This window comes from Sceloporus occidentalis, unplaced genomic scaffold, assembly GCF_023333645.1.
Source record: "Sceloporus occidentalis isolate IW3139 unplaced genomic scaffold, rSceOcc1.0.p SCAF_3, whole genome shotgun sequence".
In the NCBI taxonomy this organism is placed as follows: Eukaryota; Metazoa; Chordata; class Lepidosauria; order Squamata; family Phrynosomatidae; genus Sceloporus; species Sceloporus occidentalis.
Window position 1 is genome coordinate 57,794,046 of NW_028316983.1, and position 16,249 is coordinate 57,810,294.

At 41.8% G+C, this 16,249-nt stretch overlaps 1 protein-coding gene across 7 annotated transcripts in view; it reads right to left on the reverse strand.

Moving 5' to 3' along the window:
* The window catches only part of CNTN2 (contactin 2), an 86,456-nt gene extending 77,932 nt beyond the window's left edge, over positions 1 to 8,524 (reverse strand). For all 7 annotated transcript variants that reach the window (XM_089514546.1, XM_089514547.1, XM_089514549.1 and 4 more), the window contains exon 1: positions 8,430 to 8,524. The gene's annotated coding sequence lies outside the window, so the exon portion shown is untranslated. The remainder of the gene's footprint in view (positions 1 to 8,429) is intronic.
* Positions 8,525 to 16,249: the final 7,725 nt, after the last annotated feature.

A 16,249-nucleotide genomic window follows, 5' to 3' on the forward strand; every position in this document is an offset into this window, starting at 1 on the left:
AAATGGTAGCAGGAATGCAGAAACGAGAATAAAGCTGGTGACACCCCCAGGACTGCCCCTTGAACATTGCTCCTCCCCTCCTAAAATACCAATTTGGACACCCTGTCGTTCCCATTAGTTTACCCCAGATCTGACACGGCAGCTAAAAAAAAAAAAAAATGCTGGAAAAATGCAGTCAGGATAACCCGGGTTATCCACCACTGAGTCAGATTTTCACTGGAGAAATCGATCAAAGTAGGATCGAACGCGAGTTCAAATGGGAATGATGTCCCTATAATCCAATTCTTGATTCGCTTTACAACCTAGTGGGAATGGGGCCCTAGAGAGAAAGAACTACTACAGTATTATCTTGGAAAAGCCAAACTGGTCTGTCAAAACTGGTCTGTAAAAAAGAGACAATTGATAGCTTCTGTATAGTTTTTCTTTAAGAAACATGATGTAACATTTGGCTTCTAAATTGACATAATCAAAACATAAAATTAAATTAAGGGTGGATAGCAAAATAGTACAATCCAAATCATTAAATACCACCAGCTAAGAGAAAAACAAGCCCTGTGTCTTCTTTAAAGTAAAATAAGATTGTAAAAGCTACCTTGGAAGCAAGTGAGAAAAAGAACTCTTTCTTCCTGCTTTCATGTCTCCTCTTGATTACTGGATTTGGCAAATCCACTGGCCATTGGTCTTGTTTCTTTGCCTTGATAGTCTTAAGATGCATATACACTGCAGAATTAATGCAGTTTCACAATGTTTTAATTTTCAATGCTAAGGATTCTGGGATTTGTAGTGTGTGTTTTTTAGATATTTAGCCATCTCTGTCAGAGAGCTCTGATGCAACAACAAATGACAAATCCCAGGATTCCATCAGATGAAGCCATGACAATTAATTCTGCAATTAATTCTGCAGTGTGGCAGCCAGTTTTACATGTATCAGTGGGAATGCTAGCTTGCTGTTTTAATCTTTGTTGTGTAAATCTGTGTTAATTTTTATATAAATATTGTGGAAATTACGTTGGAAATCTGAATGCTGTTTTGCTTCTGTAATTTGGGAATTGTTGCTTCTTGCAACAGTGGCCTCACAGCGGGATTAAGGTCCTAATCCAACAGTACAAAATAACATCCTATGTTTCTTTTATGGTTTTTCCATGATTAATTGATCTCTATGTAATGGCACCAGAAAGAACAGAGAACAAGAAGCAAACAAGCAAGCAACAATGATAGGAAAGTGACTATTAGACCAAGACTGAGGAATGAAAAGGCAATTGAAATGGTGCATTGCTGTTTCACTGTGGAACAATCCTTGCCTGCCTTGGTAGAATCCATTCTTCTTAACAATGCCAGCTTTTCAAAAGAATAGGTCTGAGGTATGTCTGGGTCGTATCATTGTTAGCTAAACATATTGTCCAAATATCTTCAGCTCTACACAGAGACTCACTTTTTTTAGTTCTTGATTTCACTTTTCTCTGTCTTCTTTTTCCTTTTCTCCTTCACTCCAGAGTTCCTAGATAAACCCTTTTTCTTCACTTCTCTTTCTCCATCACTCTCTCTCATCTATCCTTTCTCCTCCCACACCCCAAAAACTCCTGTCTGCACTCAATCTTCTCCCTTCTCCCTTAATCACATTCGTTATTGTCCTTATACTCTTTCAGCCCCTAGATAAAAATCTTCCTATTTTTCATTTCATTTCATTTTTCCTTCTGTTTTATCCTGTTCACAATTCCTGGTTAACTGTCCTTTCTCCTTCTTTTTCCTCTCCACATCTCTTCATTTGTCATCTTCTCCCTCCTGTTTTAGCCCCATCTCGATCTCATCCTCTTTCTCTTCTCCTGCCTCCCAATTTTCCTGCCAATTGCCTTCTCTCTTCTTTCCAGTTCTTCTCTTTCTTCCTCTGCTCACACTTTTTATCACTATACTTATCACCTTCCTTCTTTTCTTTCTCTCCCTCTCTCCAAAACATGCTTAATAGCATCTCTAGATCCTGCTGCCCCCGCCCCCCCAATTACATCACTGGGAGTTACTCCTCTAGGATATCACTAGGGCTTTCCCTAATCTCAGATTTTGGCCATAAAATCTCAGGGCCTGGGATGCTCCTGGCACTGAAGTCTTATTGGGATGCTCCTGATCTAGCAACTATATCCATCACCATGTTCTAAAAGCTGGTTTTTGTACTGTGCAGGTGACAGCACTATCTGAGGATTTCTTAGACACACCCACTTCCTGGTAGCTCTCTAATATGCAATGGCCAAAATGAACAAAATAATCCTGATTTCTAAGTTAGTTTCATTTGTGCTTAGTTCCTGTGCTACATACAGGCTATAGGTTTGCAATTATTGTTCACACTCCTTAGGTCTTCCTTCTAACTTGGCTTCCTAGTGTGCCTCCTTTATTTTTTGTTGTTATTATGTCTTTGAACCCCATTTTATAGCCACCCTGGCGTAGGCTTTTCTCAGGAAGATTTATTCAGAGGAGGTTCACCACTGCCTTCCTCTAGGCTTAGACAGCATGATTTACCCAAAGTCACTCAGTTGGTTTTCATGACTGAATGGGGACTCAGGCCCAAAAGCACACTGTAGAAATAATCCAGATTGAGAGTAGTTTAACAGGCATGACTCACTGTTAAGAAGTCCTGGGAATTGTAGTTTACTGTGGCACTAGAGGTCTCTTACAGGGAAGGCTATATGTCTCACAAAACTACAGTTTCCAGAATTCTCTAGCATTAAGCCATGTCAGTTAAAGTGGTCTCAAACTGGATTGTTTCTGCAGTGTTTTTTGAGCCTCAGACTTTAGTCTCCTGGAATTGTAGAACCACTATCCCACACTAGCTCTGTATTTATCACCAAACCCTGTCCTTTCCCACTCAGACATATCCTAAAACTCACCTATGCCAGGCCTTATTCCTACAAGAATGCCCACCTTTATTCTATGTCCCCTCATTAGATAAGCAGCCATAATGAAAGGAAAGAAGTGTCAGCAAGTCACAAGTCACTCCTCGTTTCCATCTGTTTTGTTGCCCACTTTCCTAGGCACATAATACCACCAAACTATGAAAGAGAAATTAAAACAATTATTCTTAAAACAATTAAGAAGAATCCCTGTAGAAAGCTGGATGGTAGGTGAAAATATTTTCTTTCTTTCCAAAAGAGGGGTGAGGTAGGGCAAACGAGTAGAGAGAGAAATACTCCCCCACCGTTTTTGTTTAATCTGATTGCTTGCATGGGGTGGTTTTCAGTGGTTGTACATTATTATGTGTTAGTCTTCTTAACATATACAAAAAATAATTACAAAACTAAAATAACTAAATACAAATATATAGCATGAGTATGGGAGAAAGCACTGTATTTAGGATTTCATGTGAAAACAAAAAAGAATACTTTTTTGGTGAAGAATGGTGAAGTCAGGATAATATATCTGTTACTCTGCAGGTGATTTTAGTGTTTTGGTATCAAAATACAAGGATGAATGAAGAAAAACACATTTAAAACAGACAAACAATGACCAAAAAGTGATGGGAAAAATTACAGTGGACCCTTGTTATACGCTGGAGTTTGGTTCCAAGATCCCCTGTGGATAATAAAATCCGTGTAAGCTTAAGTCTCATTAAATATAATGACATAGCAAAATGGTGTCCCTTATAAAAAATGGAAAATCAAGGTTTGAAAATTGAAATTTATACTTTTTTTGAACATTTTCAAACCATGGATGCTTGAATCTGTGTATAAAAAAATCTGTGTATAAGAAGGGCCGACTGTATTTCTGACCCCATCAGTGAGAGAGAGAGACAAGCTAGAACAAGCTTGATGTTGTCAACGTTCTGCAGGTATAGGTGCTATCTTTCTGCAGTGACATCAAGTGATTCTTTTTGTGTCATTGTATCTTCATGCTGGGAAAGGCTTCACCTGCTGAATTTCTGCCTGTCACACACTTGCTATGCCTACAAGAGTAAAGCTAGAAAACAACTTGGGAATACTATACAGGACTGACACTGCATGCTTGTCTCTGTGAGTAGATCAAGAACAGACATCAGTGAACAGAAGCAGGCAATCTGTCATCTCGCTTTACACTTTGGATTTCATGAAGTGCCAATGAATCATCACTGCTCGTGCCAATAATACTGCATACACCACTACAGTGGTATATGCTTGGAGCATCTACAGACTAGATTCTACCTAAACAGCCAGCCATGACTTGTATTTTTACAAGCACTTGCCTTGTATTTTAGTTGGTTCATACTCCAGACTGGCTCCTGCAAGCTTCTAATAATCTGTCCCACTCCCTTCCCACATATTTAGAGCAGCCTCCTTAGCAGCTGTGTGTGTATAAGTCAGAAAAATCAGACCAGGTGGCTTTGCTTGTAGCCAGATGGGTGAATGACTACAGGAAGGGCAACAATATGGTGAGGTTAAATCCACATGGGTTTATGTGAAGTGCTATCTGGATAGAGAACAGAGGTCCAAATGCTAACCTTTCAATTGGCAGGACCCAGCTCAGCAGGAAAATGAGTCTGATATCATCAAGCTACTTTATCAAGTGTGGCGGACTGTCTAAAATCAACTTTAACTGGACTGGGATGAGCTATGCTGCTCTAAAGTTCCTACCAACAACAAATAAATGAAACAAAAAAATCGTGACAAGATTATATGTTTGGAAACAATTGTCCCATGCAAATTGAAATACATAAAGCTAATGTGAGCCGTAAAAGAGATGTAAGGTATGTTATGACAAGTGACAGCTGTGAGACCGTTCTGTAATGTCAACTGGTGTCTTTCATGTCAGTGGAGTAGTGAACCCATTCTGGATTTTAGTTTGAACTTGAAAGGTGTGCTGAAGCTCATCCACATAGCACCCCTGAAGTTCAGAGAAAAACAAAATAGATTCACTGCCCTAGTAATATGGAATTGCCAGGCACCACAGGTGCCTCTTAGCCAAGAAAATCCAAAACCTATAATTAGTTGACTTAAAAAATGACATTTGATGCCTTGGTTCTCAAGATTGCCTCTGACTTTTTTGTTAACTGCCTTTGAGTCAACTTCGACTCATGGTAACCCTATGAATGACAGACCTCCAAGTCACCCTATCCAAAACCGTCCTGCTCACCTTCTGCACATTAATGGTTGTGGTTTCTTTGATTGAGTCTATCCATCTGGAATGCTGTGTTCCTCTTTTATTATTGCCCTCCACTTTACCAAGCATTATAATCTTTTCTAATGAGTCTTCTCATGATATGACCAAAACAAGATACAGTAACTTCAGTTATCACTGCTTCCAGGGAGAGTTCGGAGCTGATTTGTTCTAGGACCCATCCATTGATTCACAGTATTCCCAGAACTCTGCTCCATCCCATTTCAAATGAGTTGATTTTCTTCCTATTAGCTTTCTTCATTTTTTTCCTTCACTATCCAACTGTAAAATCAACCAAGCATACAATCTACATTGATTGCTGGAAAAGGTTTGGATCTGGTCGAGTTCCACACATTTGCTTTGAACTTTGCCAAGCCTCTCCTGACATGAATTTCAACAGTGTGTGAGGGGCGAATCAGCTTTTGTGGAAGCCCTATCTACACTCAGAAAGAGCTACATCGTTGGAAATTAATATCTGGTGGTTCACTGGTCCTAATGAGTATGACCCTGTAAAGGAAGGGCTTCTCCACAAGGGAGCAGCTCTATTATACACACACCCAAACTTAGGACTGCTCTGTAACTTTTCAGTATACTAGGCATTTCATGAACTAGAGCCCACTTTGGTTCATAGTGGTTCAGAGGTTCATAGTGTTAGACTCAATGGGCAGGATAGCCACATATATCATGCATTCATGGATTCAGTGAAAAGAGTCTGTAAAAAATAGTGGTGTCAACAGACATGGAATGCCAGTAGAGAAGTGTGACCATCTCTAATAGGTGAAATGAGGGATGGTACCTTAGGCAGCAGATTTTGGTGATCCTGAAAAGCCAGTCCGTGTGTACTTGTTCTGGTTTATTATTATTATTATTATTATTATTATTATTATTATTTCCAGGGAGGAAGAAAAGGCTCTAGTGGGATCTCCACCCCTTATATTCCTAAATAATCTGGCTACAGGGATACTGTGCATCTAAACTGAGTGTGTGTGTGTGCACATGTGCGCCACCACTTACTGCTCTGCCTCAGACAGAAAAGTGTCTTGGGCCAGCCTTAGGTAAAATGATATCCTAGTTAAGTTGGAACAGTAACAGATGGTTGGATGTGATGCTGGCTAGATCAAGAGCAGGTCACAAAATTCAGCTGCTTTCAGCACAATTTGCTAGAGTACACATTAGTGTATCAAGTTAGCAGACCACAACATGTAGCCAGGAAGCCTCCCCACACATCCACACACCGCAAGTGCAAAATCTTTATATTAGCGACTTTGTCATTGTTCTGTTGTTGTGTGCCTTTAAATCATTTCCAACTTAGGGTGACCCTAAGGCAGGGGTAGGCAACCTTTTTGAGCCGGGGGCCAGGTTGCTGTCCCTCAGACAACTGGGGGACTGAAGCAAAAAAACAAATAATTAAATAATTTAAAAAATAATTAATTAAATAAATAAACCGGTACAAATGTAGGACAACATTTACAAATGGAGGGCGCTTTTGCAAAATGGAGGACACGCTAAATTTTGCTGATTTTTAAAAAAATGTCAATATAAATGCATGTTTCAGAGGCTTCTATAGACAATTGCCCCCCTTGCCCGCTGCTTGCCCCCCCTTGCCCGCCTCCTCCTGATAGGCCAAAGGCCCCATGCCCTCATGCGAGAGGCCAAAGGCTCCCCAGCAGGACCGGGCTGGGGCCGGTCCCAAGGCCTTGCCGGGCCGCATCCGGCCCGCGGGCCGCAGGTTGTCTACCCCTGCCCTAAGGGAAACCCATCATGGAATTTTCTTGGCAGGATTGGTTCAGAGGAGGTTACTTACTTTAGCCTTAATGCTGAAGAATTTGAAACTGGTCGAGGTCAGGCCTGCACAACTTATGTCTCACTATGCCAGACGCAGCCCATCTGTCAAGTGCTGTGTCCCCATAAGCACTGGACTGACCCCCTCATTCCTTAAACATCTCAACCAGGGAATAAATCATTGTTGCGTGCCTTCTACTCGCTTCCGAATTACAGTGACCCTAAAACGATCCTATCATGGGGAAACCAAGGTGGCTTATCCTCCCAAATATTGATGGGTCACTTTACAAGGCAGATGGGCTCTTGTTCAGCTTGACTAGCTGCAGTTTCGAAAGCATCCGAACAAAACCTAGCATCCTGAGACTTGGCCTCTGTGTGTGTGTGTGTGTACATATGTGCGTATCTTCATCCTCTTTCCTTTCACTGTCCTACGAGGCCATGCCATCATAAGTTCTCTGTGATGCCTGCCAATAAATAACTTAACAGCGACTGCAGGTAGTGCCTGTCTCCAGAAATGTCTTGGGGGGGGGGGGTGGCTTGATGGAGAGAAGTAAACAGCCCCAAAAAGAACACCCACACACCAAGAAGCAGGGCTCCTTTTTTCCCTCTGCATGCAGCACCCAGGCAGAAGGGGAGAGACAGAGAAGGACCCTTCAAGAGCAAGAACAACTCAAAACTGAGCCCCTCCTGATCTCTTCCATTTCAGGTGGAGATGGCTGGCCATCTGGGCTTCCTTCTTCAGTCACACCTGCAAGTCCAGAGAGCAAGTCTTGAAAGGGGATCCCTGCCTCCCAACCTTTTCTTTCAGGGTTCCTGTCCCCCCAATTCAGTTGCTTTCAGCACAATTTGCTAGACTACACATTAGTCGTGTATCAAGTTAAGCAGACCACAACATGTAGCCAGGAAGCCTCCCCACTCACCCTAATAATAAACAAATGCATCTTAGGTGACCCTAAGATAACCCTATCATGGAGGAAACCAAGTGGTTTATCCTCCCAAATATGGGTGATCCACTTTCCACAGCAGATGGGCTCTGCTTTCATATGTATAAAAACCACCTTGAAAACACCTCTCCCTTGGGTTCTCTCCAGGGTCTGTTGTTTTCTGTTATTATCATTATCATCATCATCATGATTCTTTCTTCCAGCCTCTCCATTCCCATCTGGGCACCTCCGTTGGGCACTGCCAGTTCCCCTAGTTCCCCAAACCCTTCTTGGGATGGCATGGGCTGAATATAAAGTCACCCTCAGGAACTCGTACATCCACATTGGAGAGATAACCCGTTTTGGCCCCGCTGTAACTCTTTGTCTGGCTCTTTGCTATGGAATTCTAGGAGTTGGAGTTTGTTGTGGCGCCACAACAAACTCCAACTCCCAGAATTCCATAGCAAAGAGCCAGACAAAGAGTTACAGCGGGGCCAAAACGGGTTATCTCTCCAATGTGGATGCAGCAGCCAAGCATCCCCAAAAGGCTGTGCCAAAGCTATCTCTTCCCAAAATACAAACCTAAACCCAGCCCCCCCCCCCCCTTACCTTGGGCAGAGACTGGCAGGGCCCTTGCCAGGAGAGGCTCCAGGGGAGAGCAGCCCTTCTTCCCTCAACGCCTCCTGCTGCCCTCCTCCTCCTCCTCCTCCTTCTGCCTGGCTCTCTGTCTCAAGCCCAGCTCTGTGCGCGCCCTCAGCCACTGCAGCATCTCTGCATCAGGATGTGCTCCTCCCTTCCCCTCCCCTCCCTTCCCTTCCCTTCCCTGGGCGCGCTCCCGAGGCTGTCTCTCCTCCTTTCCCTCACTCCCTTCTTCAGGGGGAGGAATTAGAAGAAGAAGGCGAAGGATGACAAGGGAGGGGCACCTTTTCCCTCCTTTGCCAGGGCCAGGCAGCCCAGGGAGAGAGGGGCTGGCAGCAGCATCCATCAATGCATGCTCTTCCCTCAGCTGGACTTGGGAATGGAGTTTTTATTGGGGAAAAGGGCTCCAGAGAGATAGGTCGTCTTCTCCAACACTTGGTTGAATGAGGTCTCTGTCTGTCTGTCTCAATCTCTCTGACAGTCATAGCATCGTGGAGTTGGAAGAGACCACAAGGGCCATCCAGTCCAACCCCATTCTGCCATGCAGGAACTCTCAACGAAAGCATCCCCGACAGATGGCCATCCATCCCCTGTTTGAAGACCTCTAAGGAAGGAGACTCCACTACACTCCAAGGAAGGAGTGCGTTCCACTGTCGAACAGCCCTTACTATCAGGAAGTTCATCCTAATGTTGAGGTGGAATCTCTTTTCCTGTAGCTTGCATCCATTGTTCCAGGTCCTGTTCTCTGGAGCAGCAGAAAACAAGTTATCTCCCGCCTCAATATGACATCCCTTCAAATATTTAAACAGGGCTATCATATCACCTCTTAACCTTCTCTTCTCCAGGCTAAACATCCCCAGCTCCCTAAGCTGTTCCTCATAGGGCATGGTTTCCAGACCCTTCACCATTTTAGTCGCCGCCCTCCTTTGGACATGCTCCAGTTTCTCAATGTCCTTTTTGAATTGTGGCGCCCAGAACTGGACACAATATTCTAGGTGGGGCCTGACCAAAGCAGAATACAGTGGCACTATTACTTCTCTTGATCTAGACACTATACTTCTATTGATGCAGCCTAAAATTGCATTGGCCTTTTTAGCTGCCGCATCACACTGTTCACTCATGTTCAACTTGTGGTCTACTTGAACTCCTAGATCCCTTGGGGTCTCTCCCTCTCTGTCTCTGTCTCTCAATCTCTCTGACAGTCTTGGGGGCTTTTTCTCTAAAATGTTTGTCCTTAAGGCTGTGGTACCAGGGAGAAAAAGGGTGGGTGGGTGACAAGGCAATTTTTCTTCCTTACTTACTATATATACACTGTCAAAATGAGTGGAAAGTCAGAAAGGGTGTGTGTGGGAAAGTAAATTCTCTGCCCTCCTCACTATATATATATATATACACACACACACACACACACACACATTCACTTGTCACATTCACTGGGGTTAGGGGCACAGGACCCCCATGAATGTGGAAAAACTGCAAATAACAAAAACGCTATGGAGTTTATCACACTGGGGCTAATTTTGGCATTAAAGAGAGATTAAAGAATGTTTAAAGCATCCCGCAAATAAAGCAAAAATGGTGAGTAATTGCACAAATGATTATCACATGCAATTGCACAAATAAAGTGATATTGGAAATGCATTGTTGCTGAAATCTGGAAAGTAAAAAGATGCACATTAATGTTTCTTTGTGACTACTTTAATGGTGGTTTTTGTGCAACATTGTGTGAAATTGTTTCACGTAATTTCACGATTTTTCTGGGATATTCACAGGATAAACTCCCAATCTCTTTCGTGTGATAAACTCCTATGTTTTTACCTTAGAGAAGACCTCTTTAAGAATCTCTAGGTCCTCCAGCACAACTTTGTGGTCAAAGTTGACCATAGAGTTGCGCTGGAGGAGCTACAAATGGCTAGTGAAGTGTTCTCTCTAGGAAGCTCTAGGTCCTTCAGTGCAACTTTTGGTTCAAGTTGACCATTAGAGTTGCTCTGGAGGACCTAGAAATTCCTAGAGAGAACATATTAATTAAATCCGTGAATAATCAAATCCTCAAAAGTCAAAGCCACAAATGTGGGGGGATGAGTGTGTGTGTGTGTGTGTGTATATATATATGCCATCAAAATGAGTGGAATGTCAAAAATGGGGAGGGATGTGAGAAGGCCAATTCTCTCCCCTCCTCACTTCCTTTTATAGATACAGTATATATGTGTGTGTGTGTGCGTCGTCAAAATGGGTGGAATGTCACAAAGGGGGGATGTGAGAAGGTAAATCTTCTGCCCTTCTTACTGTGTGTGTGTGTGTGTGTGTGCTCCATCAAAATTAGTGGACTGGGGGGATGTGAGAAGGCCAATTCTCTCCCCTCCTCACTTCCATACCATCAAAATAGGTGAGATGTCAGAAAGGGGGGATGTTATAAGGTACATTCTGTCCCCTCCTCACTGTGTGTGTGTGTGTGTGTGTGTGTGTGTGTGTGTGTATGCCATCAAAATGAGTGGAATGTCAAAAATGGGGAGAAATGTGCGAAGGGCAATTCTCTCCCCTCCTCACTTTCTTTGAAATATACATTTTGTTGTTGATGTTTCCCTTTAAGTCATGTCTGACTTAGGGTGACCCTAAGCCAAACCTATCATGGGGTTTTCTTGGCAAGAGTTGTTCAGTGATGGTTTGCCATTGCCTTCCTCTGAGGCTGAGAGAGTGTGACTTGCCCAAGGTTACCCAGTGGGTATCCAAGGCTGAGCTGGGAATTGAACCCTGGTCTCCAAAGTCATAGTTCAATACTTAAACTACTATGCAACCCTGGCTAACATACACATACATATGGATCAACTGACCATTAAAATGGGTGGAATATTAGAAAGGGGAGGGATGTGAGAAGGCCAATTCCCTCCCTCGCTTTTAATATGTGTGTGTATGCCATCAAAATGGGTGGAACATCAGAAAGGGGAGGCAGTGTGAGAAGGCCAATTCTCTGCTCCTCACTTCCTTTTAATATATACTTGTCCCTCCATATTCACTAGGGTTATGGTCACAAGGCCCCCGTGAATATGGAAAAACAAAAAAACATGTTTTTACCTGAGAGGACACCTCTCTAGGAATCTCTAGGTCCTCCAGTGCAACTCTGTGATCAACGTCCGACAGACACTGACCATAGAACTGCACTGGAGGAGCTACAAATGCCTAGTAGACTATTGTCTCTAGAAATCTCTAGGTCTTTCAGTGGAACTTTTAAAGTTGACCGTAGAGTTGCACTGGAGGACCTAGATATTCCTAGAGAGAATATATTAATCAAATCTGTGAATAATCAAATCCGCAAATATCAAAGCGGCAAATATGGAGGGATGAGTGTATATACAGGGCCGGCTCTAGGTATTTGGCCACCCTAGGTGAGAAATATTTTGGCACCCCCTGTCACCCCTCAAAATTATTTTCACCCCTTGATTTCCACTGTTTCGTTTGTTAAAGCTAAACATTATTTTATTTATTTATTTATTTATGGCATTTAAACCCTGCCCTTCAGGCCTAAAGGCTATCAGAGCGGCATACAATTATTATTTTAATTAAACAGTTCCCTGCCCTCAGGCTTACAATCTAAAAGACACGACACAAAAGGAGAAGGGATTAGGCTCCAATCTCTTGTCATAGTATTGAGAATTAGTCAAAAAGCCAATTAGGTTTTTATAGTTTAAAGACTTTTTTATTGTGGTGACATTTGGAATAAAGTTTCAAATAAAAATAAAAAAGCCGCCATGCCATCCCTAAATTTTGCCGCCCTAGGAGGTTGCCTAGTCCGCCTATATGGATGAGCCAGCACTGTGTGTGTGTGTGTGTGTGTGTGTGTGTGTGTGATCAAAATGGGATGTCTGAAGGGTGGGATGTGAGAAGGCAAATTCTCTCCCCACCTCACTTCCTATATATATATATATGTATATATTGGCTGTCAAAATGTGTGGAATGTCAGAAAGCAAATTTTGTCCCTTCCTCACTGCTTATATAGGGCATCAAAATGGGTTGGGAGGAAGCCAGACTTCCACCCACCTCTGCTGGCCAGGCAAATATTGGATTCCACACTTGGGCATGTGACACAGAATGGCATTTTGCAGCAAGCCAGGGAGGTCCAGTTAAGGAGCTGGACAGCCTGCTGAGTGGCTGTTTTATCCGTGTTTTAATCCTCCCCACCCTTTTTCTGCTGCTTCTGCACAGGATAATAGCAAAATGGACAAGCCTGTTAGCAAAACAAAACAAAACACAGCATATCATTGCTGAATTTATTTCGCTCAATTGTTTTAGGTTCTATCAGGTATAAGCACACGATAAACCAATTTGCTGTTCACCCTCACAGGCAAATGTTCTGCTTTGCAAAACAGCTCAGCCTGTTTCCTTTCCCCTTCCCCTTTTCTAATTCCAGATTCTATATGCAAGATGTTTCTGAGCATGTGCAGAGAGCACTGTTTCTCGCTACTGAGTCACCACGGTCAGCCTCCATGTATTTTGATTTATAGAAGAGAAATTAAAAGGCAGGATTTCTCCTAAGCAGGTGAAACCCAACCTCCTGTTTTAGTAAACTATTACAATTTCCATGATATTTACCATTGGCAATATTGTCAATGGCTGATGGGAACTTCAGTCCAGAACATCTCAGAGGTGCAAGTTGCCTCCCGCACATCTGACCCTTCCTAAAGGACAGCTAGATATGTAAATATGGATAATAATTGGTTCATGTATATTCAATACACACAGGCCATGCCTCATTTGAACAGTGAAGGAGCTGTTTCACCAATGCTCAAATTATAAGAGGCAGGAAGAGGGAGGCCTTGTCTTTTTGGTGGCCCCCTTACCAACTGCTTGTAGCTATTGCCTGTATCAGAAGCAATATGACTCTGTATACCAGTTGTTGGGGAACACTCAAGAAAGAGAATATTATTGCATTTCTGTTCTACTTTGAGTTTCCCAAAGGTAAGAGGTAGGCTGCTGTGGAAACAGAATGTTGGATTAGACAGGCCTTTGAGCTGAACCAGCCTGGTTCCTCTTATGTTTTAATAAGCTTCAAATTCCTTATTGAGCCCAAGGAGTTTCAGATGTTTTCTTCACAGTCACTTTAGGCACTCAGAATCAACTAGAGACAGGGGTCTACAGTTATATTGCAACATATTTTTGAGGATGAAAAGATTCAAAATTTTGTCACTAACATTATACTTCAAGATATTTCAGAATGTGTTGAGTTCAGCAGACATATCTTTCTGTACCTGGATATTCATCTTCCTCTTAAAATTTAGGTGAGTTCCCCTAATTTCCACTCTGTAATTTATACACTGAATTGCACCATCTGGCAAACCAGTGGCCCCATACAGACAGGCCAAAATAAAGCTGCTTTGAGGCACTTTGGAGGTATGCTGTTTAAATGATGCATGCATACTAAGAGTCTGGAAGTTGCACCAAAGCTGTGCTCCAGTCCTTAGTACTGGATTGTGGCTTTGGCGTGGCTTCCGGACACTTAGTATGCATGCATCATTTAAACAGCATACTTTCAAAGTGACTCAAAGCAGCTTTATTTTGGCCTGTCTGTATGGGGCCAATATGTCCTGAAGATATACAAGACTATACCAGTGAGGTATTGGACAAAACAATGAATTAATTTCTTGATCTGATCTGTTTTGCAGAGGTAAACTGAAATGGAATAAGAGAACTTGTGTGGTGTAGTGGTTTGAGCATCGGTTTAAATCCCTGCTCAGCCACAGAAACCCATTGGGTGACCTTGGGCAAATTACATTGTCTCAGCCTCAGAGGAAAGCAAACACAAACCACCTTTTTTCCCTCCCCTCCTTCCTCCCTCCCTTTTTTTTCCTTGGGAAATGAGGGGGTCAGTTATTTTTATTGTTTTCTTTGTTTCAGGCTCAGCACTGTGTGTAGCTGACATGCTGTGAGCAAGAAGGCATTGTAAGAGGCTGCTGCCAAAACACATGGCAAGCAAGAAATGCTCTTTATCATTGCTCTAGAGGTCTAGTCTGTAGAGAATACTTGTCACCTCCCACTGGACAGATGATCTGCAATTGTTGTTTATGACTAGGTTTTCTGCAATTCATATGGCTGCAATAACATTTCAAATATTAATGGGTTTTTGCTTCTTAAAATTTTGCAGCAGGAGTTGCTATACTCATAGGAAAAGTAAGAATCTATTTATCTATCCCATCCCATCTCAGATATCTATTTATCTATCCCATCTGATCACAATCCATCTCAAAATAGGTTTAGGTCCAAAACACACAGCAGAAATAATCCAGTTTGATATCATTTTAACTGACCTGGCTCTATGCTAGGTAATTCTGGGAAATGCAGTTTTGTGAGACATTTAGCCTTCTCTATCAAAGAGTTCTGGTGCCACAATACTCTACTGTTCCCAGGATTATCTAGCACTGAGCCAGTGCAGTTAAAATGATCTCAAACTGGATTATTTCTTCAGTGTGTTTTGGACCATAGTCCTTTGTCTTTCAATTAGACTGGTATATGAAACTTACTGTTTACTGACATATAAAGGTATGCCTTTGATTCTTAGATTTACAAAAGGTGTCAGATGTTGCTGGATTATAAATCCATACATTTTTTAAATTAATTTCAAAAATGTAAGTGCTGAGAAAGAGGGGTAGAAACAAAGGGGGAAAGAGAAGGGGGAAAAGAGATAGAAAGTGGAAAGAAATACAAGAATATGAAGAAGGGCTACATGTATGCATTAATATAGGCTGACCATCTATCCAATAATATATTTTCTTGTAGTTGGTATTTGGAAAATACACATTCGTGCATGGGTAAAGCATGTGCATGTTCGGATGGATGGATGGATGGATGGATGGATGGATGGATGGATGGTGACTATGGATGTGATAATGGATGGTGAATATTTATCTTTCCAATCCTGGAGTATTTTAGCTTCAATAAAATCCCACAAGATCCATCCACATTTACAAATAAGACACATTTCAAGTCAAAGAGATATGATTTGAAAGTAGGATTGTGTCAGAAAATATCAAAGATCTGTCTAATACAAAATTAAAGCATTGTTGCATATCCAGCCTAAACGAATGACCACTGACACTCATCCTCATCATATGCCTCAAAGGAAGCATTATTTGTATTATATTACCACCATTAAGGTGAAATAGACAATTTCTATCTGAAAACATGGGGACATGATAACATATCCAATTGACTCAAAATATCATCTTTTGGTTGACCATAGTTTTAAGCCAAAAGAGATTTTAGCTAGAAGCTAGAGCAATTTCCCACTGAGTGATTTGCAGATGACAATCTAGTGTTTGTAACATTTTTAATCTGCATTGCTTTTAAAAAGGTTATTAGCTGCCTTTAGTCCCATTATTGGGAGAAAGGCAGGATATAAATGAAATCAACAACAACAACAACTCTATTCTACTCAGCTCTAACATTATCAGTATAAAATGTAGTGCATTCCAACAAACATTTATAACCTACACTTGTTGGTTTCATTTACTCTGACAGTTTGATTAATGCTTGCAATACACCATAGGTTGCTGAGACACTCAAAACTGATGGTCTCTATATATACACACACCAAAAGGTGTTGCACTTGCAGATATTGGCATACTGCACCAGAGAGTAAACTATGATACTGGGAATGGCAAAAATCAGATGATTCAAAGAATAAATCCCACAATCAACTTTTTCTATTAAAAGCATTGAGGTGGCAATCTCAAAATTACCCCATAAAGTTAGTTTAGTATAATTATACAAATCAAATTGTAATTGACTAACAGTTATAT